Source organism: Triturus cristatus, chromosome 7 (genome assembly GCF_964204655.1).
Source record: "Triturus cristatus chromosome 7, aTriCri1.1, whole genome shotgun sequence".
Lineage (NCBI taxonomy): Eukaryota > Metazoa > Chordata > Amphibia > Caudata > Salamandridae > Triturus > Triturus cristatus.
This window is the reverse complement of record NC_140590.1, coordinates 1,407,616,476-1,407,641,062: the sequence shown is the minus strand read 5'-3', so window position 1 is coordinate 1,407,641,062 and position 24,587 is coordinate 1,407,616,476.

Here is a 24,587-nt window from a genome sequence, read left to right as displayed (position 1 = left end):
TAACTCTTAAACATTCAATTGAAATTTCGGCTCGAGGTTAAACTGAGATTGGTTCCATCTGACATTAACCGAAGTATACAAGAGGATATACCTTACTTAGTTACAAAGGAAGTACATTTCAAAGCTCAAAGGAGGAAAGCTTAGAATTTTTTTCGTTTATCCTTCCATGTTGTAAGCCCAGTTTGTTAGTAGGGCATTATTCGGCAATTTAAAGTGTAGTTGGATAAAATGCAGTTCGATCCTCCTGCAAAGTTTTTGCAAAGTAAGGGAGATCCACCCCTACCATGGTCAAGGTGGAAAGAGGAGTTTTTGACTTATATGAAGGCAATTGATGGAGAACGGATGGGGGCAGGGAGGAAAAAAAGCATCCTACTACATTGCTTAGGTTCAGAAGGCCAAGACATTTTTAGAGCGCTTCCACAAATTACGGCACAAGTGGGAGAAGAGAATTTGAATGTGTATAATGAGGCACTACAGAGACTAGAAAAGCGTTTCAAGCCAACAACAAGTATTGCCTTGAACAGGTTTAAGTTCTATACGAGGGCGCAGAAGGAGGAAGAATCCTTTGATGACTTTTTAACGTCTCTGAGATCCTTATGTGTCCATTGCAAGTTTGGGGCAATGGCGGACGAAATGATTAGAGATCAAATTATTGTGCATGTGAAAAACAAGAAAGTCCAAGAAAATTTGTGGGTGATGGGGGATCCTAGCTTGTCAGAAGCAATAGCTAATGCAAAAGCAGTGGAACAATCAGAAAGTTGGATGCAAACCAGTAGGCAAAGTACTAAGAAGGGTGAATGTGTGGAAGAAGTGTGTGCTTTAAAAAGTAATTCAGGAAGCGGTACGCAGTTTAAAAAAGACAATATGGAAGTTGCTCAAAAGAGAGTTATAAACAATAAATACAATGGTGGGAGTTCGTTTAGAAGTAATGTGAACATGGGAGGACAAAATATGTGTTTTAGATGTGGGAGTTGGTCACATTTTGCATCTTTTGCAGGATGTCCGGTTATTAATAGACAGTGTAGGAAGTGTGGAAGGATGGGTCATTTTAGTACCGTGTGCAGAGATGTTAGGAAAAATAGTCCATCAACATCTGCGTCTGGTTCAATTTCGACCATTAGTGGTACAGAAATGGTTCATAGTGAGGAAGGGAAGGAAGAGAATTGTGTTAACAATGAGAGTGAAAGAGGACTTGTTGTTTCCATTGTTAATAGAGGTTTAGAAGAAGAGAAGGAAATGCTTTTGGAGGCTCCAAAATGTAAAGCTGAGGTTTGGGTGTCGAGCTTCACCTTATGGCCGATTCTGGTTCGCTATGGACTATAATTTCGAGAGACTACTTCATGGATAAATTGCAAAACGTATGCTTTGGGAAAGTGCTACATGCAAACAATGTTATTGCTGAAAGCTTTGACGGTACAAGAATTGATATGGAAGGTTATTTTAATGTCTCCTTACAGTTCAAGGGCAGAGTTGCAGAGATTAAGCTATACATCGCTGTGAAGGGTGTAAATGTGTTAGGATGGCGTGATCAGTGGAAGCTAGGCATTATGCTAAACCCACGAGCTGCAGATCCGGTCATTTTAGGGGACAAATGTGAGATAGGGAACATTGCTGTTTTGGACTCTAATGTCAGAATGGGAAAGTTGGTAAACAAATTTGAGAAGGTGTTTTGTGATAAATTGGGAAAACTTAAAGATTTCGAACACAAAATCATCCTAAAATCTAATGCACGTCCGGTAGTACAAAAATTAAGAGGGGTACCCATTAATGTTAAAGATGAGCTCAGAGAAATGTTGAAACAACTCACGGATGAGGGCATTATTGAAGAAATCGAGTCTTCAGAATGGGTTTCACCAATTGTTTTAGTACGCAAGGCTGATAAGAATTTGAGGGTATGTGTTGATCTCAGATCGCTTAATTCTAACATAGTGATTGATTGCCATCCTCTTCCAAATATAAACGAGATGGTGTCTATGTTGGAAGGAGCAAATGTATTTTCAACTTTGCATCTGCGGTCTGCATACCATCAGATCTGCCTGTCTGAAAAGTCAAAAAATCTAACGGCATTTATTACCCCACAAGGTCTGTTTCGTTACACCCGGACGCCGTTTGGTTTAGCTTCAGCAGCTTCTGTTTTTCAAAGGGTGATGTTTAGAGTTTTTAGAGATATTGATCATTTTGTTAAGTGTTTTCAGGATGATATCTTGATTTTTTCAAAAAATGATGAAGAACATGATTGTCATCTTAAAGAAGTCTGCAGTAGTTTGGAAAAGAATGGTCTCACTCTCAAAGAAAGTAAATGTAAATTGTACAAGAGATCAGTAGAGTATTTAGGGCATACTTTATCAGGCAATGGTGTTGTCCCAAAGAAATCCAATGCGGATGCCATTATCAATGCTCCGGCACCCACAAACAAGGAACAGTTATTGAGTTTTGCTGGTATGTGCGAGTACTATAGTAAGTTTGTTGGTAATTTTGCAAACATAATGGAACCGTTGAGAGTGTTACTTAGGAAGAATGCAGATTATATTTGGAGTAGTATCCAACAAAGAGCGTTTGAGAACATTAAGCAAGAAATAGTGCAGGCACCCACTTTGAGGCCATTTTGTGTTAAGAAAGAATGCATTATCACTGTTGATGCAAGTTTGTATGGTATTGGGGGTGTTCTATCGCAGAGGCACGGAAGGGAAGAGTGGAATGTGGCCTTTGCTTCAAGAACACTCAATGAGTCAGAGAGAATGTACGCCGTTATTGAGAGAGAATTACTTGCGTGTCTGTGGAGCATCGGACATTTTAAACTGTATGTGTGGGGTAGCAAGTTCACGTTAAGAACAGATCACAAGCCTTTAGTCAACATTCTTTCATCTGGTGGAGGGTGGAAATCCACCGCTAGAATTGCTAGGCTTTCTTCTAGGCTTCAAGAGTACAACTTCAAGACAAAGTATGTGCCAGGGAAGAAGAATGTTACAGCTGATTTTTTGTCAAGGTTACCATGTGGTTCTAGTGGAGTAAATGTGGTAAAAGAGGTTGATTTTGTGCTTAATATTAATGATATTATCCCTGCACAATTTCAGGACATTAGTGAGGAGTTTTGGAAAGAATGTGTGGTTAAGGACGAAGATTTGTTGGAGGTCAAAACATTTGTGATGGAAGGTTGGCCTAACAAGTGTCAGATCAGATCTGAGATATTGTCTTTTTTCAAGGTTGCAGATGAACTTGAAGTGGAGGTAGACTTTATTTTCAAGAATTCTAAATGTATTCCTCCTAAAGGGATGCGGGATGTTATTCTTAAAATTGCACACAAAACACATCCTGGAATTTCTTCCATGAAACGTCTGGTTAGGAATTTTTTTTGGTGGCCAGGCATTGACAGGTTCATTGATTTCTTAGTCAGAGAATGTGAGTTTTGTGTGTCTAGTGAAAGAGTGTTGAGCGTTAAGACTCCACCTTTAAGAATGGTGGAATGGCCAAAAGTACCTTGGCAAAAGTTAGCTTTCGATATTTCAGGTCCTTTTAATATGCTTCCTGAAAAATGTAGGTTTGCTTTAGTGTTGGTTGATTACCATTCAAAATGGCCGGAAGTAAAGTTTGTGAATAGAATAACAACAGAAATTGTGTTAAATTTCTTAAAAGAAACGTTTGCATGTGAAGGTTGCCCGTCTTACCTTGTCACCGACAATGGGGTGCAGTTTAAGTCTTCAGAGATGAGGAATTTTGTTGGTGAATGTGGTATAAAGCATATTTTCACGTCTCTGTATGGGCCGCATGAAAATGGTCAGGTTGAAAGGTTCAACAGAGTTTTGAAGGAGTTTGTTGTTGATTCGGTAAAGTTTGGAGAGGATTGGTTAAACAGAGTTAGAGAAAAATTATGACTATACAGGATCACTCCTCATACTACAACTGAGGTTAGTCCGTTTAAATTGTTGAAAGGGAGAGAGCCAGCCTCAAAGATCTGTCCGTGGTGGTTTAGAGAGAAGTGCATGAAACTAGACTCAAACAGTGTAGGTATTGATGACATTTCCTTGAGAGTGACGAACAAACAACAAAAAACTTGTTCTTGGGGGGCGGAGCTTAGCTCGCAACGAAGATGGCTGCTTGAGCTCGGAGCTCCGGCGAGCCACGCTATATATTCGTCAAAAATCCTGTTCCCAACGATGCCCAGAACAACGGTCGGCCCCAGCGGAACATCCTGAGGTGCTGGGCAGTTGACCGGCGGAATTTTAAGCCCGATCGAGCGGCGAGGCGACTTCCGGAGCTGGAGACCCGTGGTGCGTCCTAGGCCGCAGATCCCCAGCCTCGCGTGAGGAGGACGGCCGACGACGTGGTGCAACGTGCGGCCAGCGGCGGCCGCGGGGGGCGGACCCGAGGCTCCACGCGGCGGACAGCAGAGATTGGAGGTTGCAGAGGCAGCAGATAGTGCAGTAAGCGGGGTGCCGCAGAGGCGCGAGCGGGAACAGCGGAGATCGCATTGGGAGGCCCTGGGAGTGCCTCGCAGCGCTCGGTGCAAGGAAGGTCAGCTGCACCCTTTAACCCCGTAGCGAGCAGGAGAAGTGGCGGACGTCGAGTTTACAGCTGGTGCAGAGCGACTTTGAGTGAGACCCATTGGGGCATTCCCGGGCCTAGTTGAAGTGGCGGCCTGGGCGAGGAAGACTGGTGCAACCCTGCTGCGACAGTGCAGAGACGACAGCAGGAGAGGAGAGATCACCGTTGGGGTGCCTCTAGTGTGGGGCCGGGTGCAAACGCGTCGAGCTTGGAGTGAGAGGAGTTGAGGCAGAACGGGCGGCCTAGCGGAGGTGCGGGGAAGGCTGCAGACGACTGGCACGCCTGGTGGTGCCGACTGGAGGTGAGCAAGCCACCCGGACGCCCACGGAGGGTTGCCTTCGATCGAGGCACAGCTGCGTGGCGGCTGGAGCGCGCCCAGGCCGGACGACGTTGCGCTGAGCGGTGTGCGGGACCGCGATGGGCAAATCCGATAAAACCCAGTCAAAGCTGTCGTTCGAGCAGCGGCGCCCCAAGACGCAGACACCATTGGAGGGGGCTACGGGAGACGCATCTGCGCCCCCGGAGAACGACCGGGACTTAAGGGGGCTCTTGTTGTCCATGGAGAAAGGGTTGCAGAGCGGCATTACCGCCCTTGGCGCTAAGATTGACGCGCTCTCCTACCGAATGGACCGAATGGGGGAGCGCCTGGACAAACATTCGGAGCGCCTGGACCAAGCCGACAGTCGCATATCGGAGGTGGAGGGCGCGCAGACGACTCTGGATCTTGAACACAAGAAGCTCGAGCGCCAAATGCAGGTGTTGCAGGACAAAACGGAGGACTTAGAGGCCCGTTCTCGGCGGTGCAACTTGTGAATCACTGGCCTGCCGGAGTCCACTGCCACGGGTCGGATGGAGAACTTCGTGGAAACGCTGCTGATTGCGCTGCTGGGTAAGGAGGTGTTCTCCGGGGTGTTCGTGGTGGAGAGAGCGCACAGGTCCCTGGGCCCCAGGCCTCCGCCGGGAGCACCACCCCGACCGGTTATAGCTAAACTATTGAACTACAGGGACCGAGATGCAGCGCTGAGGGCTGCCCGGGAAAAGAAGACATTGTCCTACGAAGGGTCGCCTATCTCGCTCTACCCGGACTTCACGGCTCGAGTGCAGGAAGCCAGGCGCCAGTTTGCCCCTGCCAAAAAGCAGCTCCGGGAACTGGGAGTTGACTATGCAATGCTGTACCCGGCTAAGCTGCGGGTCAACCGGCAGGGCAAGTCGCACATCTTCCAAGACCCTAAAGCACTCCAAAAGGCGCTGAAGGACTGGACTAAGGAGCAGCGCCGGAGCCCAGCGACGCCACTACGGGAAGACGAGAGGGACGGCGATCTGGACGCACAGGACTGACCCCGAGGAGAGGACTCGCCTAGTTTGTATTTTTGGCATGATGTGCTTGGCTGACGGGAGGTAGGCTTGGGGGAGAACGGGTGGGGAGCAGTTGGACGATGTCGTTATGGAGTACAGTACAATGTGAGATGCGCCCCCCCCCCTGGCTGGGCGCGAATGGGAGGCCCATGGTCAGTGACTCCTCCCCCAGTTTGTCCACTCCTTTATATGGTTATCGAGGGCGCTGCTGGGCCCTACTACCGGAGAAGGGCAGCTGAGATGTGGTAACTTTGCGCTGGGATGGGACGGGAGAGACAATAGTGGCTCGTTGGGTTGGGCAGCGGCTGTTAGGTACTAGGCACTTCCACACTAGTGTGTGAGCGCTGAGCGACCTCCGCCCGCGTGTGCGTGCCACACCTTTCAGAGGGTTCACAAGTTGTGGGTGGGGTGGCGGGAGGTATGGGGTGCCCAAGTATGGGAATCTGCAAGGCCAAGTTGGGGTGGGTCTGCTGTGGGTGGGGGGGAGGGGGGGGTTTGTGTTACGGGGGTTTGAGGTCACTAGGTTGGTGTGCGTGGTTTTATCTGTTTGTGTGCTCCTACGCTTTGAGACGCGCGCCGTTGAGGGATTTGCGCCCTGGTGCTGGCGATGGCGAACACCGAAGCGGCCATGCCTGAGAGGCTCGACACACTAAGAATCCTCACTTGGAATGTTAGGGGCCTGAATGATTACCGCAAAGCCCGTAAAGTCGTACACTACCTTAAGAGGCATAAGATAGATATTGCTTTCCTGCAGGAGACGCATCTTCCTAATAATAGCCCCATCCTACGCACTAGGGAGCTGCGGGAGGCACATGCGGCGGGGTTCACTACACACTCTAGAGGGGTTCTGACTTGGGTTAGCGCGCGGGTGGAACACAGAGTGCAACACGTCGCCACAGACAGCGCAGGCAGATTTGCGCTCACGCGCTTCCAGGGAAAGGGCATGGATTTACTCCTGGTTAATTGTTACGGGCCGAACTATGACTGCCCGGAGTTTTTCACAGCGATGGCAGGCGCGATTGGGGATGCAGGCGCGCGGAATGTGCTCTGGGGCGGCGACTTTAATGTAGTGTTGGACCCGGAGCTGGATAGATCAGGCGGCCCGAAACGAGCGCAACCAGCGGCAGCGAAGGCGATTGCTTGTGGTATGCTTTGCTTGGATCTCGTGGATTTGTGGAGAACTCGTAACCCGGCAATAGGGGGCTACACACATTACTCCGCATACCATAACCTGCACACGCGGATAGATTACTGGCTACTATCTGCGTCCCTCCTCTCGCAGATACGCGAGTGCACGGTGCTCCCGCGCACGCTTTCCGACCATTCGCCGATACTGATCTCTCTGGCAGCGCCCAGAAAGATCCCCCCGCCGTTTCTTTGGCGATTTCCCCCTTACTCGCTGCTGGATCCCCTCTTTAAGGAGGAGCTGGCGGCCGCGATCGAGCTATTCTTTGACACCAATTTGGGCTCTGTGGAGGATTTCCAGACTGTCTGGGAGACCTTTAAGGTCTACATTCGAGGGGTGTCGATGGCCAAACACTCGGGGGTTCTCCGAGATATCCGGCAGCGCCTTGCGACGCAGGAGCACAGTCTGACTGCTCTGGAGACCAGACTGTGAGAGACGGGCGGAGAGGACGTTAATGAGGAGATAAAAACTCTCCTGGCGGAGTACCACGAGACTGCTGATGCAGAGGTGCTACATCTGGGGAAGTATGCTACGGCCAGGGTTTATGGTGAGGGCGACAGACCGGGGTCGGTGTTAGCTAATCTGCTCAAGGCCCGTAGACGCAGAGCCGCCGTCACGCAGATCAAGTCTGGGGATGGCTCGCTGCTCACGGCGGAGGAAGACGTGGTGGAGCTATTTCGGTCGTACTACGCCGGGCTCTATGCTTCTCAGCAAAACCGGGATGGAAGACAGCATAGGGGACTATCTGGACTATATAAAGTTGCCGTTCCTAGCGAGCGAGCACAGGGAGTTTCTATCCCTGCCCATCGAGAGGGACGAAATTCTAGAGGCCCTTGCGGGCATGAAGGCGCAGAGCGCCCCGGGAGCTGATGGCCTCACTGTTGCGTTCTACCGCGCTTTTATAGACCAGCTTTTGCCACACGTGTCGACGCTGTTCGACGATATGTGTGTTAAAGGACATATGCCGCCGTCCATGCGCGAGGCGCTCTTGGTCGCTATACCGAAACCGGGCAAACCACCCGATGAGTGCAGCTCCTATAGGCCGTTATCGCTGCTCAACGTGGATGCGAAATTATATGCCAAGGTCCTGGCCACGCGTCTGGCCCTTCTCGCTCCTGAACTGGTTGCCCCAGAGCAGGCGGGGTTCGTTCCAGGCAGGAACCTCACATACAACTTACGGACGGTGTTTGGCGTCATGCAACATGTCCGCCCTGACGCGCGCGCGCTTGCTGTCTTCCTCGACATGGAAAAGGCCTTCGACTCTGTCGAGTGGCCATTCATGTGGCAGGTCCTGACAAGAATGGGGCTGGGCCCGGTCTTCCTTCAAATGATAGGAGTGCTGTATAGTGGCCCCAAGGCGAGAATACGATTGGGCGATCGAGTCACGGAACCGATAACAATCTCGAGAGGCACGAGGCAGGGCTGCCCCCTGTCGCCCCTTTTGTACGCCTTGGTGGCAGAACCGCTGGCGTGCGCTATGCGTGAATACCACAGCCTACGAGGCATTAATTTTCCAACTTACAAGATAACGGTATCCACGTACGCAGATGATACCCTGCTGTATGTCAGGGACCCAGAAAATAACCTGGCCCCAGTGTTGAGGGAGGTGGTTCAATTTGGAGCGCTCTCCGGGCTGAAGGTCAACTGGGACAAGTCTATCGTGTTTCCGCTGACACCGGTCACGACCCCTTTTGACATGGAATATCCGTTGCAATGGTCTGAGGAGCCGGTCCGATACCTGGGGATCCAGCTCCATAGGGACTCGGAGGTGGTGCTGTCTGAGAATTACGGAAGGGCCATCAGTAAACTGGAGGACGACGTGGAGACTTGGATCAAGCTGCCCCTTTCGTTACTGGGGCACATATCCATCATGAAGATGGTGGTGCTCCCTCGGTTTCTGTTTCTGTTTGCGAACATCCCCATGGTGCTGTCCCGTGCTTTCTTCGCGCGGCTCCAGGCGTCAATGCTGAGGCTGGCGTGGGCTGGCAGGCAGGCGCGGACCAGCTGGAGGGTACTGACGCTGCCTTACCAGATGGGCGGCCTGGGAGCGCCCGATATGGAGCTGTACTATCGGGTGGCGCAGGGGGCTCAGGCGCATAGCTGGATACATGGTGGTGAGAAGGTCCCGTATCTCAAGTTAGAGACATTGTTTGCGGCGCCGCAGCCGCTCCCCGCGGTCATTTTTGGACACCCGGACCGACGCACGGGGTTCCTCGATTCCTTGAACTCCACTAGGCATGCCTGGAACTGTATACTACAACGCGAGTCGGGGGCGCAGCTTTATTCACCGGCAATGCCAATTGCTTGGGCGGTATGGCTGGCCCCTTGTAATGAGGACGGAGTGCTGCGATCGCTCAAAGAGATAGGTGTGCACACCATGGGTGACATGTTTGCTGACGGACAGGTCAAGACATGGGAGGCGGTGGCAACCTCGGGCGTAGGGGGCACGCAGTTGCAACGTTTTCAATATCACAGAGTCAGGCATGCCTGGAAGCAATTGTTGGGGTGTGACATGGCGGAGCCAGCGGAGGTTCAGGAACTGACGTACATAATTAAGAATGACAACCCCCAAGGGTTGATCTCTAAGCTGTACCGAATGGCGCAATCTCAGAGGGTACATGAGTTCGCAAAATGCAGATTGGACTGGCAAAGAGACTTAGATGTTACAATTGACGATGCTATGTGGGCATACTGCTGCACAGGGATCAGACGCATCTCTCTGCATGGCAGGCATCGGCTTGTCCATTTCAAGTTCCTCAACAGGTATTACTACACGCCGGAGCGCTTACATAGATATGGGCTGCGGGAAGACCCTGTATGTGAACGGTGCAAACACCCGACGGCGGACTTCCTGCATCTAGCGAGGCAATGCCCGGGCATATACAACTACTGGGAGGCGGTATACCAACAGATAGTGGAGGTGACGGGGGTGGAGTTGGCCCCGGACCCGGCTGTGGGGTTGTTGGGGCATTCCAGGGTGGTGCCGAAGGCGGCCCGACGCCTGGTGGATATGGGGATGCTGGTTGCGAAACGACGAGTTGCAATGTGCTGGATGCGAGGTCCCTTGCCCACGGTGGAGCAGTGGAAGCGCGATGTGCTATACTGCTGCACCCAAGCGGAGAGGTTCAGTGAGTTGTTGCCACCGCGTAGCCGGCCAAAAAACTTCTGGGAACTGTACGTAGATTATCTGGGCAGGCGGGAGACTGCAGCGGGGGGCCCTGATGGGGGTCCCGTCTCGGAGATGGCAGAAGAGGAAGCTCCCGGGGGGGGGTGTTTGTGTGGGGGACGCAAGATGACCCATCGGTGGCGATCAGGGAGGAGGCGACGGAATGTGCTGGGGTGCCACTCGGGCGGAAGATGAGTGAAGGCTGAGTGCGGGAAGCGAATGGGGCTGCGACTGACTTAGGACCTCAATTGTTTAGCTGGGGTGGGTGGGTAGGGGGAGTTAGGGGGAACCGTGGGAGGGGGGAGGGGGTTTGGAGTTTACGGCCACAAACACGTGACTGTGCCCTACGTTCTGAGGGAGGAACACACTAGAGCCTGGCCGCCGACAGGGGGACTGCCCCACAGACGAGCGTCGATGTGGAGGGACACTTGGTAAGCAGTGGGTATTGAACCAGTTATGCACGGCGATGCCTGACCTCCGGGATGTGGGATAGCCGATACAGTTGGCTGGATATATGAGAAAAGGTGGCGAGCCCCTGGTTGGTGGCGCACGGATATGTACATTACTGTGCCTTGTTTGCAGTCAATAAATACATTTAAAAAAAACAAAAACAAAAACTTGTTCTTGGTTTGATAAAAAGTGGAAAACACAAACACCATCATTTATAGTTGGTGATTGGGTTAGGATCCGTAAGCCTGGTGTTCTCTGCAAGGGGGCTAGTGAATTTGGTAAAGCTATACAAATCAAAAGGGTTTTCAAGAATTCTGTAGCTACTCAGGATGGGAAGGTCTGGAATGTCAGAAGAGTTGCAAAGTGTCCACCCAGTGTAAGCAGAAGTTTATACAATCAGGTTTCTGGTGATACGCACCGTGTCGATGAGTACAATGCTGGTACTTTTTGTGAATCTAGCAATGCGGGGGAAAATAATTCTGGTGGTTTTAAGGTTAGAACCTCAAGCCGTGTAAAATATTTTCCTAAAAAATTGAATGACTATATTTAGTTTCTTACATTGTGTTTTGTTGTTTCTTCTTTGTGCATTTGTTTTTTACTTTCTGTTATTTTATTTGTTTCATTTTGTTTTTGTTTTGTTCAAAGGAGGGGGATGTGTTGTAACCTATATTGTGGTTATTTAAATGTTAACTTGATTTCATCAGTGGCATGCGCTTTGTTTGCTTTCAGGCTATGTTCTAAGTTCTAGTGTAGAACGGATGATGTTTACTGCCAGTAAGAGACTCAGTTGGTCTAGGAGTCTGGAGCTGGGAGGATGCCTGCCGTGATGTTCAATTAAAGTCATTCAAGCCTACAATTTATCTTTGTGAGATTTAATAATAGAACTGGGCAAAATTAACTCTGAAAGTAAAAATTATTTTCAAAGCAGCTGGTCGTGAAGCTTTGCCATTGGAACTCTGTCATCAACTGTTAGAATCACTAACTCTGTTTAATTTGATGTGCGGTTTCTCACCCATTTTGGGGAACACTACTACCTTACTGTTAGAATCAATTCTGAGTTTAATTGAGCAACTTTTTAACACAGTCTTGTAGGGAAGCAAGGTGCATACCACATTGCCCAAGCAACAATCATCTTTTGTTTGCCTTTATTTTCTAATTTCACATACAAGGACAGTAATAGGGAAGGTTACGTAATAGTGGCATTGTGCTGTAAAAGCAGGCTACATATTCAATAACTGTTGAGAGTGGGTGATTCCACTGCATGCATCGCAGTTGGGACAATTATCCTGTTTTTAAGATGTGGTAAAGATGTGAGGGCATGTGCTAGGTAATAAAGGATTTTGCTTTTCAATTGTGATGCCAACTCTTTGTCTCTTTGGGAGAGTCTTGGGGAAAAGAATAAGGCCCAGAATTATTAAAGATTTGCGTTGCCCTTGTGCAATGCAATGCCATGCAGGGTGACGCAAAACCTAGAATGAGATTTACCATACCACGTAGAGGTAACCTGCGTGGCCCTGTTTCGCTTGGTAAACCTGATGTAACGCAAGGCAGCGCAAGTCGCTGCCTAGCATTGCATTACACCAGGATAGCATTACAATGGTAGAGCATGGGTGTTCCCACACATTCTCCCTTATATTCTGATGCATTCTCAAATTTACTGACACAGGAAGACCTGGGAAGGCATCAAAATTGTATACCTTCCCAACAGAGGCACAACGAGGAGCAGTATCTTTATTTATCCTCACTATTTCCTCTTTCTAATTGTGCTGCATTTTGCCTGTAATGGAATCATCTTTGCACCATGGCTCAAGGATGCCTGCATTGGCGCTAGGCTGCACTGAATGTGCCAGTGCAAAGAGAGGACAGGAATGCACCATATATTGCCAGATATGGTGCATTCGTGCCATCTCCCTGTCATGCAACACCACACACTAAGTTGCCTTGTTGTTTTGTGTTGCGCAACATAATTATCATTCTGGGCACCAGTGTTATTATTGGTCACCTTCTCCATACTGATCTATTGGCTTTAAACCATAAAGATAGCTGAAGGACTTAACTCATACCCTAATTTACTATAGATTTGTTTACAGCCACTTCATCAGCTCTTCCTTTATTTATTCAAGATGCTGCAAAATCCTCAAATAGGGAAAACTGGGAACATCTGTGTTGCGCTGGGAAATTTGGTGCAGTTAAAATGTTTATTGTGGTAATACAAGTCCTATATGTGGCATCATCTGCCTATATCTTGGTTGATGGCAACCTGACTGCAGTTTTCGTTACTCGGAGGGGTGATAGGCAAAGGAGCCCAACTATTATTACTGTTTCCCGCCTGCCTGTGAATGCAGGCAGAGGATAAGACACCATTTTTTGTTGATCCTTCCGCAACATGGGACTGGGTGGAGAGCTATAATGCAGGATCAAAACACCTGAAACCTCCAAAGTCTCGCCAATCAATTCGCCTACAATGCAGGCGGTCCAAATGCTGGAAACTCTACCGCCGCCCAACTAAGCAACAGGCAGCAGGGGAACGCACAAGGGCGGTAGAGAAGGTGGACTCTATATGCTTAGGTTGGGCCTTTCCACACCCAGAAGTACAATCCCAGAGGGACTCCACATTGAATTCAGGAGACTGTGATTCCTAGTTCGGGTGATGTCCTGCAGGGGTTCACCCCAGGCTCAGTGGATGAGAATGTTTTATTCTCGGGTGAACAGCAGCCTTTGTATACCAACTGCAGCGGTGCGGAACTGGGGTCAAAGCTCATGCAGTCTTTGGGCTATTCGTAGACTCCTGGATGTGGGTGGGGGCCTGCTCATATGCAGCCTGTTTCACAGCTTTACGTACTTTGCTTCTCTTGGAATGGCTGGTTTCTGGTCCCTCTCAATGTCTTCAATATGGACTGGGTTGGCTACAGAAGTGAGGCAGTTGTTTTGACAGGATATGTACACGTCTCAGTCCGGGGGTGATTGATTTGGGGTTGTTTATAGGGGCATTTTCTTTTGCTTGCTGTTGCCAAGTGTGCTGTTGTATTGGCAGGTGTGGTTGATGTGTCCTATTAATCCTAGTGGGAGAGGTGGGTCATCTGTAGAGGGGCTGTCTTACCCCTCGACTGAAACTTTATAACTGGGGTGGATGATCACCTCCAACTCATAACCTGGATCATATGGGGGCTGGGATATTTGAGGAGGACAGGGTCACAAATCACAATCTCGTAGCAGACCCACTTAGTAGCTGCCGAGGTAGAACGCTGCACAGGAGGTGAAGAGGCCAGCTGAACTATAAGGTTTACTTTGCATTTGCGAGTGGGCCCTTATTTGGATTAAGCCTGGGGTACCATTCCTACTACATAGATCAGTCATAGACCCAGAGGGTAGGTTTGTTCAGGTGCTGGGACAACTGGATGGTAAGGACTTGACACTGCTCAACATGTACACCACCAACACTGACCAGGCACCCTTTCTGGAGAGCCTCATAGCCCTCCTTCCTTCTATGATTCCCTATACCCGAATAGTAGATGGTAATTTTAATTGCATGGCTGACCCTGCGTGGATAGGTCCTGCTGTGCATGGTGCCTGTGACTAAAATAACGACTGCCCTCTACAGCTGGGTGTGTCAATGGGGAGTGTCAGACTTTTGGAGAGTGAAGGACCAGGCAGTTAGGGTTTATTCCTTCCGCTTTAGTGTGCATGACTCAGAGGTGCGGATGAACACGGTGCTTGGTTGCCCTGAGGTGTGCGAGATGGTGCTAGATGCTGAATACCTGGCACAGATTAATTCTGATCACTGTCCCCTGCTGTGTGCATTCCGGTGGTCTGCATGCAGGACTGGCATTCCCTCCTGGAGGCTATATCCTATGCTATTGGAGAACCAAGTGTTTAGGGCCTCACTACTAGAGAATATCACTGCATATTTGGCTGATAACCAGGGTTTCGCAACATCGGTGGGGGTTGAATGAGAGGGGTTTAAGGTGGTCATACGTGGTCACTGTATAGCAAATAAGGTAGGGTACGTGCCCAATTGCACTCTGATATACGAGGAGGCAGTTTTGTACGGGATCCAAGCGTGCCTTGCCAATACACCAGGCAGCAGATGATGGCTGCTCGCCGAGTGCAAAAAGCTTTTTACCCCGGTAAAGCATTTATGCCAATATGATTGTAGGATGTACATGGTGAGGTCCCACGCGTACAGTGATCAAGCATGGAGTGTGTTAGCCTGGCTCCTCATGGAGGAGGCTACCATACCATCTTACAGTTTCAGGAGTATAGCAACCGTCTTGTAATTGTGCACGAGTATATTAACGCAGTTGTCCTGTATTTTTACTATTTGCTATATGCTGCGGACATAGATGTGGATGACTCCGAAATTTTCAGCTATATTGCGGCTGCATTCCCACCCATACTTAACCAGGGGCTAGCCGAACAGGTGGTGGTGGAGGCTACAGTGCAGGAGGTCTGGAGAGCTGTAATGTAGCTGGCAAGGGACAAAGTTCCTAGACCTGATGGCCTAACTATAGAATTCTACTCTACTTTTATGTCTGCAATTGCCTCATGACTAGTGATAGTCTTTAATGAAGTGAGGCACGCTGGATGTTTCCGCCATCCTTACACGAGGCGGTATTATCGATGCCAAAGAAAGGTAAAGACCCCTTAATGCTGGACTCCCACTGACTGTTATCCATGCTCAATGCAGATTACAAAATTCTGAGCAAGGTATTGGCCAACCGAATGCTTCCTCACATGACCAGGCTAGTGCACCCTGTTCAGCCAGGCTTCATCGCCATCCACAGCACTCTATATCCAAGAACTTGTAGAAGTGCTTGAGACTCATTGCCACCCAGCACCTTGGCCTGCTCAGTGGTTATCCATAAGGTATTTGACTCCCTACAATAGGATTTTTTGCATGTCGTGCTCTTGGGGATAGGTTCAGAGTGCCCTTTGTTAGGTGGACAAGGCTGCTGTACTCCCAGTCATGGGAAAGGGTCCAAATGGGTCCAGTGATTTCTGAGGCATGTGTTGTGGAATGAAGCACCTGACAAGGCTGCCCGCTGTCTCTGCTGTTGTTCATATTCATACTGAAGCCACTCCTTTTAACGATGCAGCAGGTGTCGGGGATAAAGTATATATCTCCCTGTGTGCAGAGAACCTGCTTTTATATATGCATGGTGCCTCTACTGTTTTGGAGGGTGTGGCGGCAGCCCTGTTGGACTTCTGGTGATTGTCTGGTTCTCCTCCAACATAACTCAGAGGAGACACAGGACTCCTCTGCCATCCCAGAGTTGCGTCGGTAGGATGCCTGTATTCAGTATCTTGGGTTGGATATATACAGAACTCCGGAGTTGCTTTACGAGTGGAACTTTACCAGGTCTTTGTCGGCTGTGTGGAGTTCAATATTCTTTTGAAGTAACTTACTGATCTCGGTTCACAGGCGTATCCCCATATCTAAGATGATCCTGGTCCCATGACTATTATACCTCTTTGTGGCACTGCCTATTGAGGTCCCCAGGTTTTAGTTCCAAGAATTGGATAGCCAATTTCTCTGTTTTACTCAGGAACCTTCAGATGGAGGGTGGCTCTTTGGAAGCTGCACTTACCGGTGGATGGGGGAATTGGTCGTGCAAGACTTTGAGTTATATTACGTGGCTGCCCAACTGCAGTGGGTTACTCAATGAAGATCAACACATTGGGATACGAGAAACACACATGAGCATGGGATGCCGACAAAAACCCTCCTGCCTTTTTTCTTGATTTACCACACTCTGGCCTCGATGACTCTAGGAGAGAACGTCCCTATCCATGCGGCGCGGTACGCATGGGCGAGGGCCTTACAGAGAACCCACACTAGAACCCCACACTTGTGTGAAATCACCTTGCAGATGGCCTAATACTGGCCACTTGCCGGAGGCTGGGCTGGTCTGGAGGCACGGCCAGAAGCGGGTGTAAAAACTATGGGGGATTTGTTTACTGGAGATGAACTGACTTTCTTCCAGGATTTCAGAGACACTTTTGACATACCAGCAGGGCATTTCTTGTCGCATGGAGCCTTGGTGGGATGGGTTCGTAACTGGTGGAAGGTGGGTTCCTCAGAATCTATTGAACATGAATGCCATCATTATCTTCTTTTTATTTCTAGAATGACTAAGGATATTACTTTATTGTACCAGGCTTTGTTCAGGGGAGCACATCGAAGCTTCTTGTCCCTATGACTCTAGAGGAAGGCGAACCTGGGCCCAGCACTCTCTGATTCTCCCTAAAAGTCAATACTGATGTCGACGCCCAAGGTATCTCGGAATGGCAGATTCAAGCTTATTCAATTCTTATTTTGCAATGCGCGTACCTTACACCCCAGAGACTGCACACTATGTTCCCCGTGGCTTCAACGGAATTCCCTCACTGCTGAGCACCGAAAGTGAGATTCTTCCATATTGTATGGTCCTGCCCGATCCTAGCACTGTTTTGGACTTCACTCATACTGGTAATACAGCTGGCCATGAATAGGTAATTCGAGTACACTACGCAACTTTGCCTACTGGACTTGCATGCTCATAGCGCTGCTCGGAAAACAAAGGGCCGATATACGGACTTGGCCCAACTACTTGCAAGGAGACAGCTAATGATGATCTGGAAATCCACATCGGGCCTGGTTTGGGTCGCTGGAGCAAGGAAATGACCAAGTAGGCGGACCGCTAGAGAGAAGCATTGCACAGGGAGGAATATCAGAGAATGCGGAGAATCCCTTTGCTGCCCTCCTGGAATGAGATTCTGGCAGCTTACCCGCATTTGAATAGACAAGGAAGAATCAGCCACACTGAGGTATTTTCTCCCGCGTCCCATTAGTCGCTCGCTGCACTTGTATGCTCTTCCTCTATCCCCCCGGAGCAGCTTCAGGGTGGCTTCCAGCTGATTTGCCTGTGCACTGTCTAAATGGTGCGTCTGAATGGCATGCTTGACTGGAGTGATTGAAGGATATGACTGTGACAGGCGCAAGTGTGTGCTTAGGGTAGTGAAGTGAGGCCCAGCTCCCGGAATGTAGAGGCCATCCATGTTGCATCTTTAACTGAATTATTGGCCCACTTGTTCTCCGGTGCCCATATGATAGGACTATTACCCAGTTCATTGTTATTCTGCTGCTGACCACCTGCCTGGTTTGATGGGATTGTTTTAGTTCCCATGTTTGTGCATTTTATTTGTGTGATTTCTTCTTTTGATTGTTTTTTGTCTCAAAAAATGCAATGTACAGATTAAAAAATAAATACAACTCAAGAAATGCTAAGGGGCATGCTTATTAAAGAGTTGTTTCTCCCTTGTGCCACGCAATGGGGGGCAAGAGCGATGCAACTCTTCAGTTACTCTGCCCCAGGGAGGCATTCCCTGGGTGGAGCATGGATGTTCCCACGCATCCACCCATGGATTTTGAAGCATTACCAGATTTACCATTACTGGTTGACCTGGGAATGCATCAAAATGCTACGCCTACCCAGGTGAGGCGTAACAAGGAGAAATATATTTATTTATTATCGATATTTCCTCTTGCTATGTGTGCTGCATTCTGCAGCAGACATAAAAAGAGGAGAAAGCCTTAGAGGATTATTTTTGTTCAGGAAGGTGTGCCATTCTGCACAAAAACAATCCTCTTCACAAAACAGGCACTCCTGCAACATGGTGCAAGGGTGCCTGCATTGGCGCTAGGCAGCATACTGTGTCCCAGCACAGGGAATGGACAGAAATGTACTGTATTATGTTAAATATGACTCATTCTTGCCCTTTTCCTAGCACGCAGTGCAGCAAGGTGACTTGCTGCACTGCACTAAATGATTGTTTTCATAAATACGCCCCTAAGGGCCATATTTGCTAACCTTTCACGCAACACAGTGTAGCAAGGCAACTTGCTGCATTGCATCACATAGCGTGAAAGGGAGAGAGCAGAAATGCACCATATTTACTAAGATATGGCGCACATCTGCTCTCTCATAGCACTGGTCCACTTCATGCAGCCTAGCGCCAACGCAGGCACCCTTGTTGCACCACGGTACACAGCATACATGGAAAGATGAAATAATGAGGATAAAAAAAGATATTTCCCCTTGTGACACCATCCACTGAGAGGAGTAGCAATTTCATGAAATCCAAAGCTTACACACCTTTGTAAATCTGGGATTACATGAAATACATTGGTGGATGCATGGGAACGCCCATGTTTCACCCATGGAACATCTCTCAGAATTAAATGTAATGTAATACTGCGCAAGCCACTGCATTTTGTTACATTTTTTTTACAAATCCAGGCAAGGGGGTGCAAATTGCCTCTTGTGTGGATGTGTAAATATCTACTAGTATTTTGCGTCATGAATGCAACACAAAAGTAGTGCAACCATGATGCAAAGTCTTTCTCATATGTTGTGAAATAGTTCCTTACTTGGATGCATAGAGATACAATCAACAAGAGAAGAAGGAATACTCAGTCTACTTCATTGGGACAGGAGTTATACTAAAGTCAATCTAATTCACTAGCTAGCAAAGTACAATAGTGAACATTCCTCAAAATTGCTGCCTTGTAAACTGTTTGATCCCCACTGAGTTTGCTGAAGATAGCCTGAGCAAAACATGTGTTACATAAGTGGGATCCTTATTATAAGACTTTGATGATTAATGCAGACTGTTGTGAAACATCAAAGTAGTCTGAATGAGTGGTGCAAATTGATTAAAATGGATCATTACGAACATATATCAATTTGGGAATGTTTCAAGGTTTGTAAGCAATGTCATTCATACAGTAGAAACATTAATATTTTCAAAACAGACAGTAGCGGTTCCTGGAGGGAGTGCTATTGGACGGTGAGACGGGGCAGGGAGGAGCAGGGTGGGGGGTAGTAAACTATGGCATATGGCCAAACAGAGGTAAGTAAACAAATAAATAAAACAAATTTCATTGTGCGCGCTGCATTGCCAATGTATAAATACTTTGACTGGCACCTTTTATGGGCTACATTAAGTAAAATTGTTTTAGGGGCTGTATTCTCTCAATATGGTTAAACAGTGTGGGGGATATTTATGACCTGGTTTGTGTTGCCCTTGCATCACACAATGTGGTGCAAGAGCGACACAAACCTTAAGTCAGATTTTTGTGTGGCTTCAAATATTTTGAGTGTTCCCATGCAACTCCCATGGATTTTGACGCATCCCCGGATTTACAAGATCGTGTGCCAAAATCTTACACCTTCACAGGGTAGACATAATGAGGAGAAATGTCTCTATTTCTCCTTGTTTCTTCCTCTTTCTACATGTGCTGCATTCAGCAACGCCCATAGAAAGAGGGATATGCCTCCCAGTATTGTTTTTGTGCAGGCAACAGTCCCTTCCTGCACAAAAACAATCCTGCATGTAATACAAGTACCCTTGCACCAAGGGTGTCTGCATTGGTGCTAGGCAGGCCATTGTGTGCCAGTACATGGGAAAGGATGGGAAATAGCTGTATTCCATTAATTATGGTGCCTTTTTGCCCTTTCCCAGTCACACAGTGCAGCACAGCAAGGTGACTTTGCCATAAATGTGTACCATTGTTCAAAAGTAGAAGCCACTATAATAAAAATTATGCAGGCAAGAGATAAACTAAGCACCCAGAGAGGTATGTGCCCCAGATGACATATTAGAGCCACGTATTTGTTATTCTACACATGGTGCAGATGTGATTTGGCTTCCACCAGTTCCCTCCCTCAGTGTCACTATTGGGCTCTTTTGGAAGTACATCCAGTGATAACAGTGAAGTTGGTGAAATGGGACTGGATGGAAAAAGAGAACGGCAGGTGAAATGTGGATCAGTGTGAAGCTATCAATGACAGTGCTATTCCATAAATAGAGGATAACTGGCATATTTACTGACATTTTGCATCGTGCACTTTTTTGGTGCAGCCATGATGCAAATGTTAGTAGAGATTTACAAAGCCAAGCAAGAGCTTATTCGTGGCACCCTGTGTGGCTTTGCTGCCTTGTGTTACCTTGGAGCAGGGAGGCATTCCATGGGTGGAGCGTGGGTGTTCTAATTCATCCACTCATAGATTTAGGCCTGTAAACTTGTATTGCTCCAAATTGGTGCGCCTCCCAGACAAGGCATTGAGAGGAGAAATATATTTTTTCTCCTCTTTACTTCTTTTTTTTATTTGTTTTTTTTTTTAAATTCCTTTATTGATTTTTATATCATCAAACAGCCGAGACATAAACAAAGTATACAAGTAGATTAACAATTTCCTCATCTAAATAGACACATGGCCCAAGAAAAGAAACAATACAACAATTATTTAACATAAGTTCAATTCATACCCAGTTAGAGAGTGGAGCCCACAATTTCAAACCATTTATCCTTCTTTTCTTGCCCTTTGTTTTATAAACAGCCAATTCCAGATAATAGACCGACAGTAATCTCGCTTGCCAATTACCAAAGACAGGTGGTTCAATATCAAGCCACTGCGTTGTAATGCAGCACCGCAATATTGACATACATATGAATACGAATCTATCCTCCAAATCAGTTCTTAAACTATTGTTACTAGTTTGTGCCCCTAGGATAACAAGTTCTGCAGTAATTAGTATTTGAATGCCTAGATAATTCAGCAAAAAAATTTCTATATCTCTAATAAATTGAGATAATTTAGGGCACGAAAAAAACATGTGCATAGTGTCTGCAGCAATGAGACCACATCGGTTACATTTGTTCCCTCTGCCGAGTGCCCATCTAGCAAGTTTAGCCGGTGTATAATATAAATCATAGATGGACATAAATTGTTGGCTTATTAATGATCCGTTATATAACGTTTTGATAGATATTTCTATGACTCTATGCAGGTCAAGACTTTCCACATCAAGTTTCTTTTTCCATTTATCTTCCAGCATAGATAAGTCGTCCTGATAGTTAGCCAACATTAATTGATAAATATGGCCAATTCTCGGTCCTTTCTGAAGTATTTCTATGATTTTAATTTTTGGAAACAGAATTTGATCATCGGAGCATTTCCTGTCTAAGAAACTACGGACCTGTAGATACTTGAAAAATTCTGTCCGAGATAGACCATATCTTGCAGTTCGCATTGCAGGCCGGCTCTCTGGTAATATAATAATTACTAGGGGGACTAGGCAGGGTTGTCCCACGTCGCCTTTGTTATTTGCTTTGTATATCGAATCTTTTTTAAATAGTTTGGATAACAATGCTGAAATCAAACCTGTTTGGATACATGATGTAGCTTATAAAGTATTCGCATATGCAGACGATATCGCTATAGTCACCACAGACATTAAGTCTGCCCTCCCTAAGATGATAGAAGCAGCAGAGGAATTTGGTATGCATTCTGGATACAAGCTCAATGGTGCAAAGACTCAACTTCTTCACTCAGTGTCTGGGCGCCCACAAGATATGTACTTTGAAGCAGAGGCTATATATTTGGGAATAAAAATATCTGCTGATATAGATAAAATTGTTCGCTTAAATACTGACACAATAATTGCTTCTGCCAATAAAACTTTAGAGAGACTTGATAATCTCCATTTATCGCTATATGGCCGTAGTAATGTTTTGAAAATGCTAATTTTTCCTAAATTTTTGTACTTATTTAGAACCATCCCTCTTTTTTTCCTATTACTATATTTAATCGAATTGAGAGAATGTCTTCCAGATTTCTCTGGAGCTATCATAGATCGAGAAGAGCTTTTAAAAAATGCACTCTACCAAGAGATAGAGGGGGTTGGGCAATTCCTAATTTTCAGCTATTTTTTTGGTCTATCTTTTTGAAGAATATAGGTGTTTTATTGATCGATGAAATATGTCTGGATGAGTCAGCAAGACCATCAATATATGAGATGGTACTAGGACAAGAGGCACGTCAATGTTTAGTTCGCATTATTGAGCCGAGCTATTACAAAAAAAACAAATTCAAAATCATTATAACTGCTTTTGAGATTTGGAAAAAAATTAAAAAAAGAATTGGACTTGGCTCCAACTTAAATTGTTATACACCTTTAATTAATTGCCCTTTGCTACCGGATATTTTTAATGACCCAATTATGCATAGATGGAATAGGGCTGTCATAACCCAACTGGGGGATTTAATGGATGGTCAACATATAGCCTCTTTCTTATCCTTACAACAAAAATATGGTCTATCTCGGACAGAATTTTTCAAGCATCTTTTTTCTATTTGTGATGTATTTCGCATCATGCACAGAAAAAGGAAAATGGCTTTAAGGATTGTTTTGAGCAGGAAGGTGTCCCTTTCTCCACAATAACAATCCTGCTCATAACGCAGGCACCCTGGCAGCAAGGCACAAGGATCCAGCATTGCAGCTAGGCCGCGCACAGTGCACCAGAGCTAGGAGGGAGAGGAAGTGCACCATATCTTAGAAGATATTGCGCATTTCTGCTCTCTCTATTTCCTGCAATGCTGCACAGCAACTTTCCTTGCTAACCTGAGTTGCCTGAAACCTGAGTAAATCTGCCCCTCAGTGTCCAGTTAATTAGAGCACTAGTATAGCTCAATTTGATCCACTGCACATGTCTTCAGTTACTGCTGGTCACCTAGATGTCCTAATGATGATTTCAGTTGGGTCTTGATGCCTGTAATATTTTAAACTTCCCTTCCTTTGTCTTCCTGCAGCCTCCACATAATGGGAACACATGAAAAGCACTAGCACATGCACAACGTACTTATCAAAGGTAATCACACTCAATCAAATTGCATGACAAAACTCCTGACACGGGTTAACCTTTCAAGTTACCCAACAACACATGAAAAGGTAGCTTTAAACAGTATTTGCTTTATGTATCAAGTGAAATAAAGCTTGAACAGAAAGGATCACGGTCAATATGGACTTTCTCAGACAGAAAATAGAAAACTCTCAAAAAGAAAATTCAGCAATTCTTTGGCAAAATAGTTGGTGAGAGATCTAGAAGACTGTCATTTTGGGATGCTGAGTAAGGAAGGTCGAGCACATGGAGAAAAGTTGATGATGGACAGTGAGAAGAACGAATATCTTGAGATCCAGTCCAGGGGAAATAATGTCTCCAGTATTGGGATACCTGAGTCCACTCAAACTAGTCCATTGAACTATTTGTCAATAACCTACAACATACTCTGTTGAATACCCCTTTTGTCAGCTATTGTTGTAGATGAATGTGTTTTACTTTTAACCTGGGCACAAACCAGTTTGTGAAAATCTCCCATGGTCCATGATTGTTCATATTCTAAATTATAGAGAGAGAGAGCTTGTTCTCAAAGAAGTAAGGTGGAAATATGTCTATATTTCAAGGGCTTTAACATGGCCATCCCTAGCTTGCAGCAAACATTTCTGGAATAGATTAAAGCCCCTAGAGAACATGCTGTTATACCATGTTAAACACCAAACATTATGGGATAAATACATTTTCAACAAGACCAAAGGTGGTATGTCCTTTTTAAATGACAAGAAATGCACCAATCAAACACATCCAAGAAGTTCAATTTCCACAGGCGTATTTGTTATTAGGATACAACTGTAGATATATTAGGTCATTGTTAGAAGGGAAATCCAAGATGTCCCAGGAGCCCTTTTTTCTGATGTACCTTGGGGGGCTGCAGTCCCACACAACATTAACACAATGCTTGGTGGTGCCCCTGCCCATTCTAGGGACCTCAGAGGTTCAAAACATTTGTTTAGTAAAGCCCTCACAGGGCATTATGGGGCGCTCCTACCAAGGAGTAGCGAATAATAAATGAGCGGCTCCTGCTAGTCAGTAAGAAGATTCCTTTATTCCAGAGGTGATTTAAAGATTTACAAATGCCATAAGAAATCAATTACATTCCTGTGTTAGGAATAACAAAACAAGCCAACATTGTTGCAAATGTGTGACTACAGAAACCCACAATACCA